This window comes from Notamacropus eugenii, chromosome 1 (genome assembly GCF_028372415.1).
Source record: "Notamacropus eugenii isolate mMacEug1 chromosome 1, mMacEug1.pri_v2, whole genome shotgun sequence".
NCBI lineage: Eukaryota > Metazoa > Chordata > Mammalia > Diprotodontia > Macropodidae > Notamacropus > Notamacropus eugenii.
In genome coordinates this window covers 150,000,483-150,015,171 of record NC_092872.1, presented here as the reverse complement: position 1 = coordinate 150,015,171, position 14,689 = coordinate 150,000,483, and the positions used below count along the sequence as shown (strand labels likewise).

General features: G+C 38.8%; 1 protein-coding gene across 4 annotated transcripts in view; it reads right to left on the bottom strand.

The window, feature by feature from the left end:
* The window catches only part of OTUD7A (OTU deubiquitinase 7A), a 415,292-nt gene that overhangs the window by 213,710 nt on the left and 186,893 nt on the right, over nt 1-14,689 (bottom strand). For 2 of the 4 annotated variants that reach the window (XM_072616550.1, XM_072616557.1), the window contains one exon: nt 322-461. The gene's annotated coding sequence lies outside the window, so the exon portion shown is untranslated. Of the gene's footprint in view, nt 1-321; nt 462-1,362; nt 1,426-14,689 lie in introns of those variants that run through there. The other 2 variants (XM_072616565.1, XM_072616572.1) reach the window with 2 other exon arrangements.

Sequence of the window (14,689 nt, the reverse complement as noted above, 5' to 3'; positions counted from 1 at the left end):
TTCAAAAATAAATTGTTATAGCAACAGGAAAATCTACATCTCAGAAGGCTCCTTAGTCAATTATGATCCAACGGAAAATAAATTGTATACTGACTGATTACGATAGTTTAATTCCAATACAGTGGGGATGTTTCAAAAACATTCCCTCTGTGTTTCAGTGTATAATGCTTTCTTATCTACTTTGGAATTGATTTCCATGAGAATTTGGTCATAGCACCAATAATGTTGTAGCCTAATTACAGTTTCTAAAATGAGTTCCCAGTAAAAAAGGTGCTTACTTTACTATTCAAAAATCACCTACACATTATCCATTTGACTTACTTTTAACAGACTTCAACGTCTTCTGGAGGCATGTGGCAGTCAAGAATTATACTGTGTCAACATGGTACTTTCCACTGTTGAAAATAGTCCATTTTTGCCACAATAAAATGTGTGGTGTGATATCACAACCCCTGAGAATTCTGAAAAGGGAAAAAAAATATGAGACAAAACTAAATTAACATAAAAAGCTGCAATCAAGAATAATTCTGAAAATTAAAAATAGAATAAAAAACCTGTTGGCATTAAGATGAAGAATTTATCAACTCCCCTATCCCTCCACAAAATTGAGTCCTTTTATTTTTAAATTGATCCAGATGTCAATAGGTATCAGCTGTTTAAATGTTAAATGCCTCCTAAAATGTAGAAACTTATTCAAGTGATTCTATTGTTTAAAGTCAGACTCGATGAATCTTGTTGAAAGGGATTCAGGCCCCAAAAGAAATCAAATTCTGATGTTACAATATTTTATAAAGCATGTGCAATACAAGGATTAAAAACATATTTCAGACTAAGTGAACAGACATTCCATATTGAGAACTATTGAACATAATAACTCTTTTTTCTAGTACTACTTCATATAACCATTATACCTGAAGGCAAGTTTTAATATACTGGTTATACCAGTATTAAGAGGTACTAGGCCACAATGGAAAGTACTGTACTTGGACCCTGTAGACTAGCCCCTCACATAGTGCATGGCATACAGGAAATGCTTAATAAAGGCTTGCTGATTAACTGGTTGACTTTGAATCTTTGCTTTGTTACAGACAAGTAACATTGGGCAAATCACTATAATTTCCTGGGTCTAAATTTCCTCATTTGTAAAATGAGGGAATTGTATTTGATAATCTCTAAGGTCCTATCTAGTTCTAAATTTATGTTCCCATTTATGTAAAAGAAAAAGTTTCTTATACAATGGGAACCCAACAGGCCAGGAAAGCAAGAGAGGGAAAAGTAGCTAGAAGGAATAATCATCCTAAAATAAATGGGGCTCTTTTTAGAGATTGGGGGAAGGACAAAGGAGAATAAATTCAGATCTACCTCAAAGGCTAACTGCCTGGACCTGCAGTCAGCTCACGTTCTCAGTAATTCATTCTGTTGCTTCTACAATAAAACACATACACGTCTTTTTGGCATTTAAAGGTTTTGACAATCTGTTCCCATACGTGGTATGCATTACTCCCCATCTGGGCTACATGCTAGTGTGTTTCCTATGAAGGACATCCCACCTCTACCTCTATTCCTTTACATATGTTGTCTACTCCTTGAATTTGCTTTTCTTTTTTAAATCCACCTCTTGCACTTGCTAGTTTCCCCCAAGGCTCTACCTAAATACTATCTCCTAAATTAGTGTCCTCCTCCACTGAAATTACCTTGTAGAAATTTTGTGTTTACTTATTTTTTCCTCCAAAGGAATGTGAGATTCAAAGGTAAGATGTTTCATTTTTGTCTTTCGTATTTCCAGTACTTGGCAATACTGGGAACTTGTGGAATGATAGAAAGAATGGATTTTTATCAGCAGGTTTCAGAGAGTCTTTCAATAAAGATGACTTCAGGATCAAGCAGAATCAAGAAATTGGCCAACATCAGTTGAATGATTATTGTGGACAAGGTATTATAGGAGGTACAGAGATGAATAAGGTCTAGTCTAGTCTCTGCCTCAAAGAAGCTTTTTATCTAGGTAAGGAAATAAAACATGTATATCAAAAGACTGACCACTTTTCAATTACGAGGTGCTCAGTAAAGTTTTGATTCTGACAAGTCACAAGTGTGTTTAAGAATCAAGATGAAACACTGTAGGATGGGGTACTTAAGTCAAGGGTCAAGGAGGGAGGTGGTATTTGATTTAACCCTTGAAGAAAGGATGAGATTCAGGTAGACAGAATCAAGAGGTGAGAAATAATCAGAGAAGTAGCAGAGAGGAAGGAAAATCCAAGGCATAGTCTGGGTTCAGGAAGTAAACAGGAGCCATGGTCCAAGGGAGTATTAGGAGATAAGCTTGGAAAGGAAAACAGAGACCAGATTGTGGAGGACCTTCTAGAATCAGGTATAAATCAAAATTTTCTCTTCTGATGCCAACAGTATACAGTACAGTTTTTGTTCTTTGAAAGTTTTGTTAATATGAATTAATTAATAGAATATGAATATGAATAAATTGATATGAATAAATTAATAAAAACAGAATCGCCTTGAGATAGGTAAACATTCTCCCATTTGACAGTTTTGAGAACTGAGAGGCGAATCCCCTAGCCACATCACAAACCACTTAGTAAGGAGAAATTACTGACCTAGCCTCTACAGGTTATGTGATGTCTTCCTGTACCTTAATTACATAGAACCTTGAATGGGAACTGTAGCAGAGTTATAAGTAGAAACACTTTCACCTGAAAAAAACAGTTGGGAGAGGGTAACAGTGTAGAAAATAATCCAATATGAGGGGAAAAGGTGGCAACACAGAGGATGCGTACTTGAATCAAGAGAGGAAGTGGCCCATCACCCATGGGGCTCAGCAAGGAAGACAGGCCCTAGGAAAGGGGAACCATAATGACTGGACCCTAGTGGTAGCAGTCTGGATTAGGGCAAACACCATAAGACAACCACAAGGAGAGGGTGCCTTCCTCATGTGGGTGTCCAGGAGCAGCCCTACTCACTTTTCCCTAGTTTCTCTTCCTTCTCTGTGTTCACAGCTAGGTTCTTATTGACTATAAGAGGGAGCTGACAATAAATGGTACATCAAGACAAAATTCAGGATAACTCTTTTATCTTGTCTCCCAAGTTCCACTTTTAATGAAAATGCATGCAATTCAGTTATTTTAAGCTAGGCCCCTTAGGAAAGTGATGAGACCCTGTCTTCTGTCAGAACTGAACTACCTTGAATCACACTTCACTGATGTAGGGTAGATGATGTAATACAAATGTTACAGGGATGCAGGAAGTTAAACAGGCAGAGAACTGACAACAGAATGATTAATTCCAAGCACTGAGAAAGTATTGACTGAGATCATGGCAACCCTTCCCTGAGGGTTGTCTATCGTAGCTTGTATAAGTAGCTGGCAGTCATTAGGAACATCTAAAACCATGTGTGAAGGACAGATGGAGCAAGACTAGGTCTCTTAGCTAAGGACTGTGGGAAGAAACAGGTAGGTGTGGGATATCACAGATCATCATTACACAATTTGTTGGCCGTTTTGGCGGTAGCTGAGCAATGACATGCTAGATAACCTCCCCATGTCCCTAACTATGCCTTAAATCATATTCACCCAGCCCTGGTCTTGTCCAGTTCCTAACTAGTCCATGCTCCACTAAGTTTGAAAATCAGTGGAAAGAGAACTTGATTTCGAGACTGAAGATTAAAGGCTGGAGTCTTGGCTCTGCCTAATGCCAGCTATGTGACTCTGAGCCACAACACTTAAGTCCTAAACTTCAGTTTCCTTATCGACAACATAAGGAAAAGAATAATAACTTTACCATTTCTATTGAGCTTTGGTTGATAAAGCTCTTTCCTTAAGAGCAACCCCCTGAGAAAGGCATTCATCACAAAGTCCATATGCCCATGGCCACAATGAAGACTAAGTTTTGGAATCAGGGTTTGAACTCCAATCTTCTACTGCCAAGTCTAGCCCTCTTTTCACTACCCACTTTGTACCTGCTCTGCCTATCCAATCAATAGGATTATGGTTTGGCTGGAAAGAAATATATAAAATATATGTGGAAAACATGAAAGGGCTTTGAGAACCATAAAGTACAATAAATATATGGTGCAATCATTTATTGTTAGGAGGGAGGGAGGGATGCAGGGAGGGAGGGAGGGAGAGAGAGAGAGAGACAGACAGACAGACAGACAGAGACAGAGAGAGAGACAGAGACAGAGAGAGATAGGGGGAGATAGCAGGCATTTGCCCAAGAAGCTGCATTCTTTATAAGGGGCCTCATCAACCTTATGCCTAGTGGTCAAGGATTCTAGTTAGATTCTTGGGCTGCCTTGTGGAGAATCTATCTGCGCCCCAGGACACAGAGGTCATTGGCAGTCATTCACTCTTGTCTTCTCTGATTTTCTAGTTAATAAAGCACATAACTTCAACATTCCTTTTTGTGTGTGCTGAGCCCTTTAAAAATAGGTAAAGGACTGGCTTTTACCTCCACCAAGTCTAGCTGCAGCCAGCCCTAACACAGCCAGTGTGATTTAAGGGCCAGAGCACAGGGCCTAGGAACGAGAAGACCTGGGTTCTTGATTTGGCTCAGCCATTGAACAGTTGTGAGAATTGGGGCAAGTCTTTTCAGACTCCTGGGACTCAGCTTTCTCCTAAATCAAATGCTGGGCTGGGATGAGGTCTTGAATGCATTCGCTAGTTGCATAAGCTTCTAGAACTCTCGGATGAGACAATATAGTCTGGCATCATGAAGACCTCAGGCTGAAGACAGAATACAAAGAAAAAACCATTGATTCTAGAGTCACAGAGTTAAACACGGGTTAAAATCTTGACTCTGATACTGTCCATTAGACTGGGGGCAATTCACCTAACCTCTCTAGAATCTCAGTTTCTTCATATCTAAAATTTATGCAGCACTATAAGGTTTGTAAAGTATTTTAGATATATGATCTCACTTGATCCTTAGAGCAAGATCATGAGAAATATGCTACTTATAGTTTTATTATTTATACCCATTTTACAGATGAGGAAACTGAGATCCAGAGAAGTAACTTAACATACTCAGAATATGTTATGTATATGGGACAGATTTTCAATTGAGATCTTCCTGAGTCCAGGTCTAGGCACTTTATCACCTATGCTACCTAAATGCCTCATCTGTAAAATGAGGGGCCTAGATAAGTTGGCTTCTGAGGTTCCTTCCAGTTCTAGAATTATAATTATTTAATACAAATGGGAGGTCAAGCTTTAGCTCAAAAGGGGGCAAGGGAAGTATTGCCACCAACCAGGCTAACAGTGCCCCCCTGAATATTGTAGTTAACTTTTAACATCACAAAGACCCAAACAGGATAGTCTGGTATCATCATTGCCAATCAGCTCCTTGAAGAGCCTCACTTGGTAAAATGGGAAAATTTCCTTCATGAGACCTTCTAAACAGCCATGATTTTAATTTAAAGTAAGAACTTTGCTCCGTGTAATAAGGTTTCCTGAATTTCTATGGCCAAAACCATTCGTTGCTTGTGGACAATTCAGTGAACATCTCTGCCCTTGATAGGCTTGGTGTGGACAATAGATAGCTAATTACCCTAATAGAACTGTAATGGAAGCCTTCCTTGGTAAGACCTACAGGACTAGAGTTTGTATTAGACTGACACAGTCCTTGAGACCCCAAGAGCACTTCCACTCCATAATAAATAGGCTATGGTGGAGAGAAAAATGCAAAGATTCTCAGGAGGCTCTTTCGTGGTGCTGCTGGGCTGATTTACTTTATACTTTTCCAATCCTACCTTGGGCACTTACTAGTCCTATGATCCTGGGCAAGTCACTTAAGCTCTGTGTGCCTCATTTTTCTCATTTGAAACATGGGAATAATAATAGCACCCACCTTACAGGGTTGTGGTGAGGATCAAATTACCTAATATATGTATAGTGTTTAGCAGATATTAAATTATTTTTACAAATGTTTCCTAGTATTATTTCTTTAAAAAAACAGTAGGTCTTAAAGAATGGATAAGATTTCAGCAGGATAATGCTATCTAAGAATTATAACAGGAGTAGGAAATATTACAGTAAAAAGTAAAAAAAAAAAATTGCACAACGTTTGTCTAGAACTGGGACACTTAATCCTTTTGTGCCGTAGATATGACCCTAGATCTTAAAGCTGATCCCAAGTTCCGGATGACACTCCCAAGTTAAAAAGGCTGCCAGTATGGGGCCGGTGTATGCCCTTTGCCTGAGAACCAAGTCTCAAGGGGACAAAAAGCTCATTACCAGATTGTCCAAAGGGGGATGCAGCCTCCTAAACCCTCAATGAATGTCTACCAATTCATAAAGAGTTTGTGAACTGGGCTAGTAGAGAGAGTATGGTATAATGGAAAGAGTAATTGTTTTGCAGTCAGGAAACCCAGGCTAAATCTTCCTTTTGCTACTTGCTACCTAATGTGACCTTGAGCAAAGGTTAAGTCACTTAACCTCTCTTGGCCTCAGTTTCCAGCTGAATAAAGAAGTTGGACCAGATGAAGTCTAATGTCCCTTTTGTTAGAGTCTGATTTTATAAAGTCTACTCACATGAAATAATGGTTTCTTGGAGAAGTGAAATATAAGATGCCATTCTGGGAAGCAGAGAAACCACATTACCCTAGGGAAAGTCTGCTTTTTTGCTTAGATTCTCATCTCACCATGCCAGGTCAGTTGCAGCCGCTACTTTCTTTGCTTTATACAAAGCAGCCATGGCCACACTAGAGAAACACACTTCCAGGGGATCAGAGCTCAATTCTGAGAAAAGACTGCAATTTTTTTCTTAAACAAGGGAAAACGCCAGATATGGACTGTGCACTATAGTATGGCATCTGTCAATGACTTCAGTTGCAGGAATTAATGGCCACAATTCATTTTTAAAAACAACATGTTATGCAAAGGTCATCAAGGACGGAGTCACATAATGTCCTTCAAATCAGAACTTTTCCTGGGCAGAAATGCTAGAAAATTGCTATTGATTGAAAGGCAGTCTCAGGAACATGAAACACTCAGCTAAAGGTAAAGAAAGGACTAACAGCTCATACTTGCTCCAATCAGGGGAGGAACAATGCATTCTAAAATACAAATGACCCATATGAGGCTGTTACAGTTTTCAGAAGGAAGGAACGTGGCTGGATTATATTCAGTAAAGCTGGTGGCAACGTAATCCAAAAGGATGAAAGGAACATTTTATTATACTTCATTTGAGCTGCTGAACATAATGCTTCTTGGGCTTAGTTTCCTTTGGCTTTGTAAGAGGCGCTAGAAAGAAGGGTCTACAACAATTACAAGCTGTTCATTCTGGAAGCTTCTGGGTATGAGTTAGATTAAAGTAAAGGGAAACTATTCAGAGGCTACTCCCTACTCTCTTTCACAGTGACATGGAACAATAGAGCTCTTAGGAAAAAATATAAGCCAACAGTTAAAATAGAAATGAAATACATCTGGAGCATCCTCAGGGTGCAAAGCACTTAATCCTATTTGCCTCAGTTTCCTCACCTGTAAAACGAGCTGGAGAAGGAAATGGTAAACTACTCCAGTATGTCTGCCAAGAAAACCCCAAATGAGTTCACAGAGTCAGACATGACTCAAATGACTGAACAATAAAAGGCTGCAGAGAAGACAGGCCAGAGGTGGCTGCCTGGATGGAGATCTTCATCATTTCCTGGAGCTTCTCCAAGGTGAAAATGGAAACAAGGCCTGTGACAATTCTTCCTGAACTCAAAGTTGAATCCAAGAAACTCAGAGCTCAAGTGCAAAACAATCTACTTAAGCTACAATAGGATGGGAAAAACTGAAAGATAACAAAAGAACAAAAACCACTGTTTGATGACTAGAGGTCACAAGGGTGAAATTCCTGATGAAGTCAACTATTAATTAACAATGACACTCAGGCACCCAAATTCATTGGTTTCAGTTTTTTCCTCTGTAAATTTAGCCTACCCAACCTTAACCCTCTCTCTTATAGTGAAGCTGGTCCACTAGTGATGTACATTTCTGTCTCTTGTCCACACTGACAACTCTCTTAGGTAGACTCTTCCGTAACTTACAGTCTACGTCATAACTATAGTCTCTTCCCTAACTTACAGTCTATACATACAATCTAGCACATAACTTATTCTATTTTTTATGTATAGTCTTGTTTTTCTAGCTAGAATGTGAGCTCTTTGAGGGCACAGACTATCCCCTCTATCTCCTTCATGGTATCTGGAACCAAGCTTGGTACATGGCAGTCTCAGTGGATACTTGCTAACTCATTGATTCTTAGCTTACTTGTCTGGCTTTAAGGCCTCTTTTTTGTCTTGTTCTTATAAACTCTCTGGGATCAAGTTCTTGATCTTGTTCATCCAATTCTATTCATTATCAAACATATTCTGAATTTATTAAAGAGAATGAGGCTGCAAGCTGCTGTTCTTTCCCAGGATGAAGCCAATGGTAGCTTGCAAATGGAGGATCTAAAAACAGGATATGATCATAGTTGCTAAAGTTCATAGTAAAGCAAAGGTCTGAGTAAATAAGACAGAGCACAAATGGCTATGAGTGCAGGGATGTCCCTGAACCCCAGTATCTGCTACTGGAAGGAGAGTCTCTCTTCTCAGGAAGTACCCATCTGATAAACAGCACAGATATCACAAGGGTCATAGACAAAATGGATGAGGCTCCCTCTGAATGACAGTCCAGCTTCTTGGATCAGTGCCATGGTCACCAGTACTTTTTGAGTCTCCTCATTACGAATTTCTTTTTTTTCTTTCTTATTTTAAAATGTTATTATTTATTTTTAACATTCTTTTTGAATTTTGAGTTCTACACTCTCTCCCTCCTTCCCACCCCTCTCTCACCCACTGAGAAGGTAAATAATATAATATCAATTATGCATGTGAAATCATGCAAAAATATCTCCATATTAGAAGTATTTCCAAAAAAAGAGCAAGAAAAATGAAGAGAGTGAGAAAATTATACTTCAGTTTGCACCCAGAGTCCATCAATTCTCTCTCTGGAAGGGGGCACATTTTTTCATCTTGAGTCCTTTGGAACTGTCGTGGATCATCATATTGATCAGTCACTATGAGTTTCAAAGGGAGAAATGAAGAAAAGGGGAACAAAATGGAAAAGGAGTGACAAATCTAGTCCTTATACTTGTTTGTAGCATTTGAGGTTAGGAGAAGGAGAAATCAGATGAACCTTCTCTTCCTTCTTTAAGGAACTTCAATTCTATTCCATCACTTTCAAGTGGGTTAAAACTATGACCCAGCAACCAAAGCACCTACTTTCACAGTTTTCTCCTTTGCTTCCAGTTGGACTCAGTACTGGAAGTGGTCAAGTGCAGGTAAGCTTTTCTGATGGAGTTAGAAAGGAAGCTTTGGAGAAAAAAAAAGCAAAATGAAGGACTAGAAAGAAATGTGTCAATTAAATAGGAGGGAGGATAAATAGAAGCCTAGGGCTGCAGAGTGCTTCTGTGTAGAGCAATATGAGTGAACCAAGAGAATATTGTATACAGTAACATTCTGTTCTTAAAGTTTTAAGAACAACTCTGAGTGAGTGTTCTAAATACCCAAATTAACTACAAAGGTCCTAGGAAGGAAGATCCTATCTGCACCCAGAGAAAGAACTGATAAAGAGAAGTATGGAATAATTTTACACACACACACACACACACACACACACACACACACACACACTGATAATTTTATTATATATTTAAAAAGAATAGCAAGTTTTACACAATAGATTTACAGTTTTGTGTGTGATCTTTCCTTACTCTACTATGCTATGGAAATATTTGCTTTATTTCATAAATTAAAAATAAAATAAATAATTTTTAAATGACAAGGGAGACCCCAGTACCAAAGTCACAATTCCTGAGGCAAGACCAAGAAAAGTCACAGCAAGAGTGCTGATGAATACATTGAACATTTACCTAAAAGACAGCACCAACAGCAGGGGCGGCTGGGTGGTGCAGTGGATAGAGCACCAGTGCAGGAATCAGGAGAACCTGAGTTCAGGCCTCACCTCAGACACTTGACACTCACTGGCTGTGTGACCTTGGGCAAGTCACTTAACCCCAATTGCCTCATCAGACACCTCAAAGTGGACTCCAGTAGACATCTTAAACTCAACATGTCTAAAACAAAATTATCTTTCCTCCTGAACCCTCCCCCATTCTATCTTCCCTATTGCTGTAAACGAAAATTCCACCCTCAGGCTCACAATCCAGGAGTCATCCATGATGCCTCATTTTCTCTCCCCACCCCCATATCCAATCACTTGCCAAGGCCTTTGCAACATCTCCCAAATATGTCCCCTTCTCCCTCCAGTACCACTGCCACAACTCTGCTACAGGCTCTTAGCACCTCATGTTTGAACTAAGTCCACCTACCTCAACTCTCCCCATTCAATCTCATTTCAGCCATTAGAGTAATTTTCCTAAAGCACAGGCCCTGGTCATGGTACCACCCTACTCAGCACACCCCAGTGGTTCTCTATCACCTACAGAACCAAATACAAAATCATCTGTTTGGCATTCCCCTAGCCCCCTCCTACCTTTCCAGGCTCCTCGCATTTACTCCCCAACATGGAGTGCTTCATCCAGCGACATGGGCCTCCTGGCTGTTTCACAAAGAAACCCCTCTGTCTCTCTGCTCTAAGTATTTTCTCTGGCTATCTCTTCTTCCTGGAATGTTCTTCCTTCTCTGTTCCTCCTGTGGACCTCCCTAGCTTCCTTTAAGTCCCAACTAAAATGCTTTCTTTTATTGGAATCCTTCCCTTACTCTTCTTAATTCTAGCGCCTTCCCTTTGTTAATTATTTCCTATTTGTCCGTACCTATGCTGCTTACTCTGCATTTGTTTGTTTGCATATTGTCTCTCCCATTAGACTGTAAACTCCTTGAAGGTGGAGACCTTTTTCCTTTCTTTGAGTCTGCATTACTTAGCACAGTACCTGTCACACAGCAGGAGCTTAATAAATGTTTATTAATTGCTTGACTGGTAGTTGATGCATTATATGGTCTTGAAAACCCATTAAACAAAGGATAGGGGCTGGACCAGTGATTTCACTCCCACAGGGAACATCCAGGTGAAGAAATTCTATTTACCAATACAGACTAGCCCTGTTTGTACAACTTGTACTTTTTTAGATAAATGCCTACAGCACTGAAACATTGAATGATTTGTCCAGGATCACAAAAAAAAAAGTGCCCAAAAGATGGGACTTGAACTCAGGCCTTTCTGGGTTCATGAAAACAAGAAAAGTACAAAATGTTACTCAGTCTTATCACCCTCGTTCCCTTTCACAGAGTGGCAGAGCAGTAAAAAAGGAGACGGAATATATTCAGATCATCTACAAACATTATGCTTCCCGTTGGTACTCTCAAAGGAAGATCTGAGTTTAGTGACCAACAAGTGGACATATTACTGTAGCAACTGGATGACATATTGATGTTTGTGCAATAAATGAAACTAGAAGAAAATAATTTGGAATTAAGCCAATCAAAATTTAAACATGTTGAGATTGAGATATCAAGAGAGAAATACAGGCAGAAACATAGCAGGCAATTAGAGATATGGGACTAGAGTTGAAAAGATGATAATTAAACAAATAATTAGATCATCAAAGGAGAGAAAAGAGAGAGTTAAAATCTTGGAAGAATCCCATGTTTAGGGATAAGACCTATATGATGATCCAGCAAAGGAAACAGAGAAGGAACAGTCAAATGCATAAACTTTTGAACTTAGCAATTAACAGATCACTAATTACCTTTGAGTGAGTCCTATTAGACTGAGAGGCAATCCTGAAAAGAGCACTCACTGGATTACAGTGGAATAAGCTTGGTGACCCAGGTTTTAATCCTGGCTCTCCCACTGACTTTGGAAATGTAATTAACCACTCTAAAACTTAGCTCCCTGGTTCGTAAAATGAGGGGGTGGGAGTAACTGATCTGGAGGTCCCTTTCAATTCCCTTGATCCTCTGTATCCTATACTATATTGATAGGTATAATGCAAACAAAAGAATCAGAAGTAGAGTTCCTTTAGGCTATATCACGTCAGAAAAAGAAAATTCTGTTCATCTTAGAAAAAAAAAGTTCAAGTTGATAATGATTACAAGACAGACAATATAGGTGACAAAAAAAGAAAAAAAATACATACAGATCAGAGACATCAGTACATTATTTATTTCATTCTTTAGAACTTGCCAACTCGCCCCCTCTCATTATTCCCCAATTCTGGTAGAGACTAACAAGATGGTAAAAACCAGGACCCAAGGAATTCCATGTTGAAAGCTTAGTCTTTTCCATATCTGAACTGGGACTCGCCACAAAATTCACCAGAAACAAGAAAAGGGAAAAACATTACTCTTTCTTCTCATTGTTCTTTTGTTTCTGATACTGTGTGTGCAAAGTTCTTATAAGGGGAACGCAGGTCCAAATCTGAGCTTCCAAGGAGAAACTCTTGGGGAGGGGGTGGAGAATAAAAGGAAGATCGTGAGTAACAAATCCTCTAGATTGAATCTGGTCCATGTAAACTCAGTGTTTTTTGGTTCTAGAATATTGGTTACATGTATGTATTGCTATACAGGTTATCTCCAATGTCTTAATGCTATGAACGTTAGCACAATAATACTTTGGGGACACTGTATTATGAATCTGTAGATATCATTGGGCTGAGTAAAATACAAATGCACAGCATGTAGCAATGGTTCAATTAAAAGTGTGAACTGAATGTATAGAAACTTTTTGTTATGGATTTTTCTCAGTTGAGGACTATAAGAGTATAATCTTTATTAAGAGCCTCTGAATTTTATTTTTATTTTAAAAAGGGGGTCCTCATACTCAGAAAGGTTGGGAACTACTGAATGACACCACACATCCTTAATGCTTTAATCAAATGTCTAGGTCACTGAGCATCTGATTATTTTGTTGACTTTGTCCCATTTGCTTTGACTGACTGGCTAAATTAAAGTTTAATGCTATACAGGCCTGCTCCACAAGAAGGCATAATAAGAGGTATGGCTTTGTATGACGCCTATCTCTCCACACCCTTTGGTATGTTCAGAACATAAAGACTCATAAAAATTGCAATTACGTTATTTTGAAGGGGAAGCATATTATATTTCATATATTTTAGAGTTCAACCTAAGACTCTTCACTAAATTTCTCCTCCACTGCCCCATTGTGATGTGTAGAGGGACAAATATCCTTTCTTTCCAAAAGCACCTCTCTTCAGAACTGTCCTATTACTGTCAAGGGCATCTCCGTCCTTTCAGTAACACAGATCTGTAACCTCAGCATCACTCTCAATTCCTAACTGTCACCCTACCTACATTTCCAATCAGTTGCCAAATCTTGTCACTTCTATTTCTACAAAATCTTTTCGCTATCTCTTTGTCTCTAATCACACAGCCACCTCCACCTGTCTCCTGGATTACTGCAATAGCCTGGAAAATGGTCTCCTTGTCTCAAGTCTTTCCACATTAGAATCCATCTTCCACACAGCTCAAAATGTGATTTTCCTAAAGCATAAGTCTGACCACATCATTTTACTCAGTATACTCCACTAACTTGCTCTACCCTCGGAATCAAATATAAATTCTCCTGGGTGGCATTTATAGCTTTTTGAAATCTGGCTCCTTCCTCTCCTGCCAGTCTTTTCACACATTAATATCCTCTCTGCACAATCCAGTAATACTGGCTTACTTACTTTTCCTCAAACACATACCTTGATCTTTGATATCAATATCTTTGTACTATTTGTTTCTCCCTATTTGGGATATCTTTTCTCTTCACATTTACCTCATAGAATCCCTGACTTTCTTCAATAGTCAGCTCTTCAATATTCAATATTCACCTTCTATAGGAAACTGCACACACCCTTCCCAATCCCAGTGCCGTTTGCCTAAACGTATAACAGTTATATAACTTGTATATTCCAATTTACATACATGTTGCCTGCCCATCCCCCAATTAGAACATAAGCACCTTGAGGGTAGGGAGAGTTTTTTGTTTCTTTTTATCTCCGTTGTTTAGCACAGTATGGTACGTAGTGCTTAATAAATAACTGTTAAGTACAAACTCTAGTAGGTCCTACGCTAAATTTGAAAGACTTCAAGGATAAGACTATCAGTTGACCGTATATCTATCATCCAAGGATCCGTCTAGCTAAATTCGGAAAAGCTTATCATCAAAAAGTTAGACAATGCAATGATTTTTAACGATTATCTACTATTAGACACAAACAGATTTTGCTCTGTTCCTGTGGAGAGAGAATGACAACTAATAAAAGCATGGGAACCATGAAGGATCCTTGAAGGATTAAAGTAAGGTAAGATCCCTCCAGATCTCAGAGGAATTCAGCTCAGGTGCCTGAAAGAACTGCAAAGGAAGTGAAATTTGTCTCTGTTTTTTATGGTTATTCATCCTCTACCTGAATCAGTGTCTTTATAACAAAAAGCTGGTTTCAAGGAAAGATCTGAAACTCATTCATACTTTTCTCTTCCCTTTCAATAATTGTTAAGTCTATCATATCTAACTTTTCTAAATTCCATTCAGGTGCTTTACTTCTTTATTTTTTGTTAAAATTTATCTAGGGCTAAAAGGGGTATGTTGAGGTCTCCCACAATTTATTATTATCTCTTTTTTCCTTATAATTCATTTAGTTTTTCCTTTAAGTATGTAGCTACTATGCTACTTGGTGTATATATGTTAAG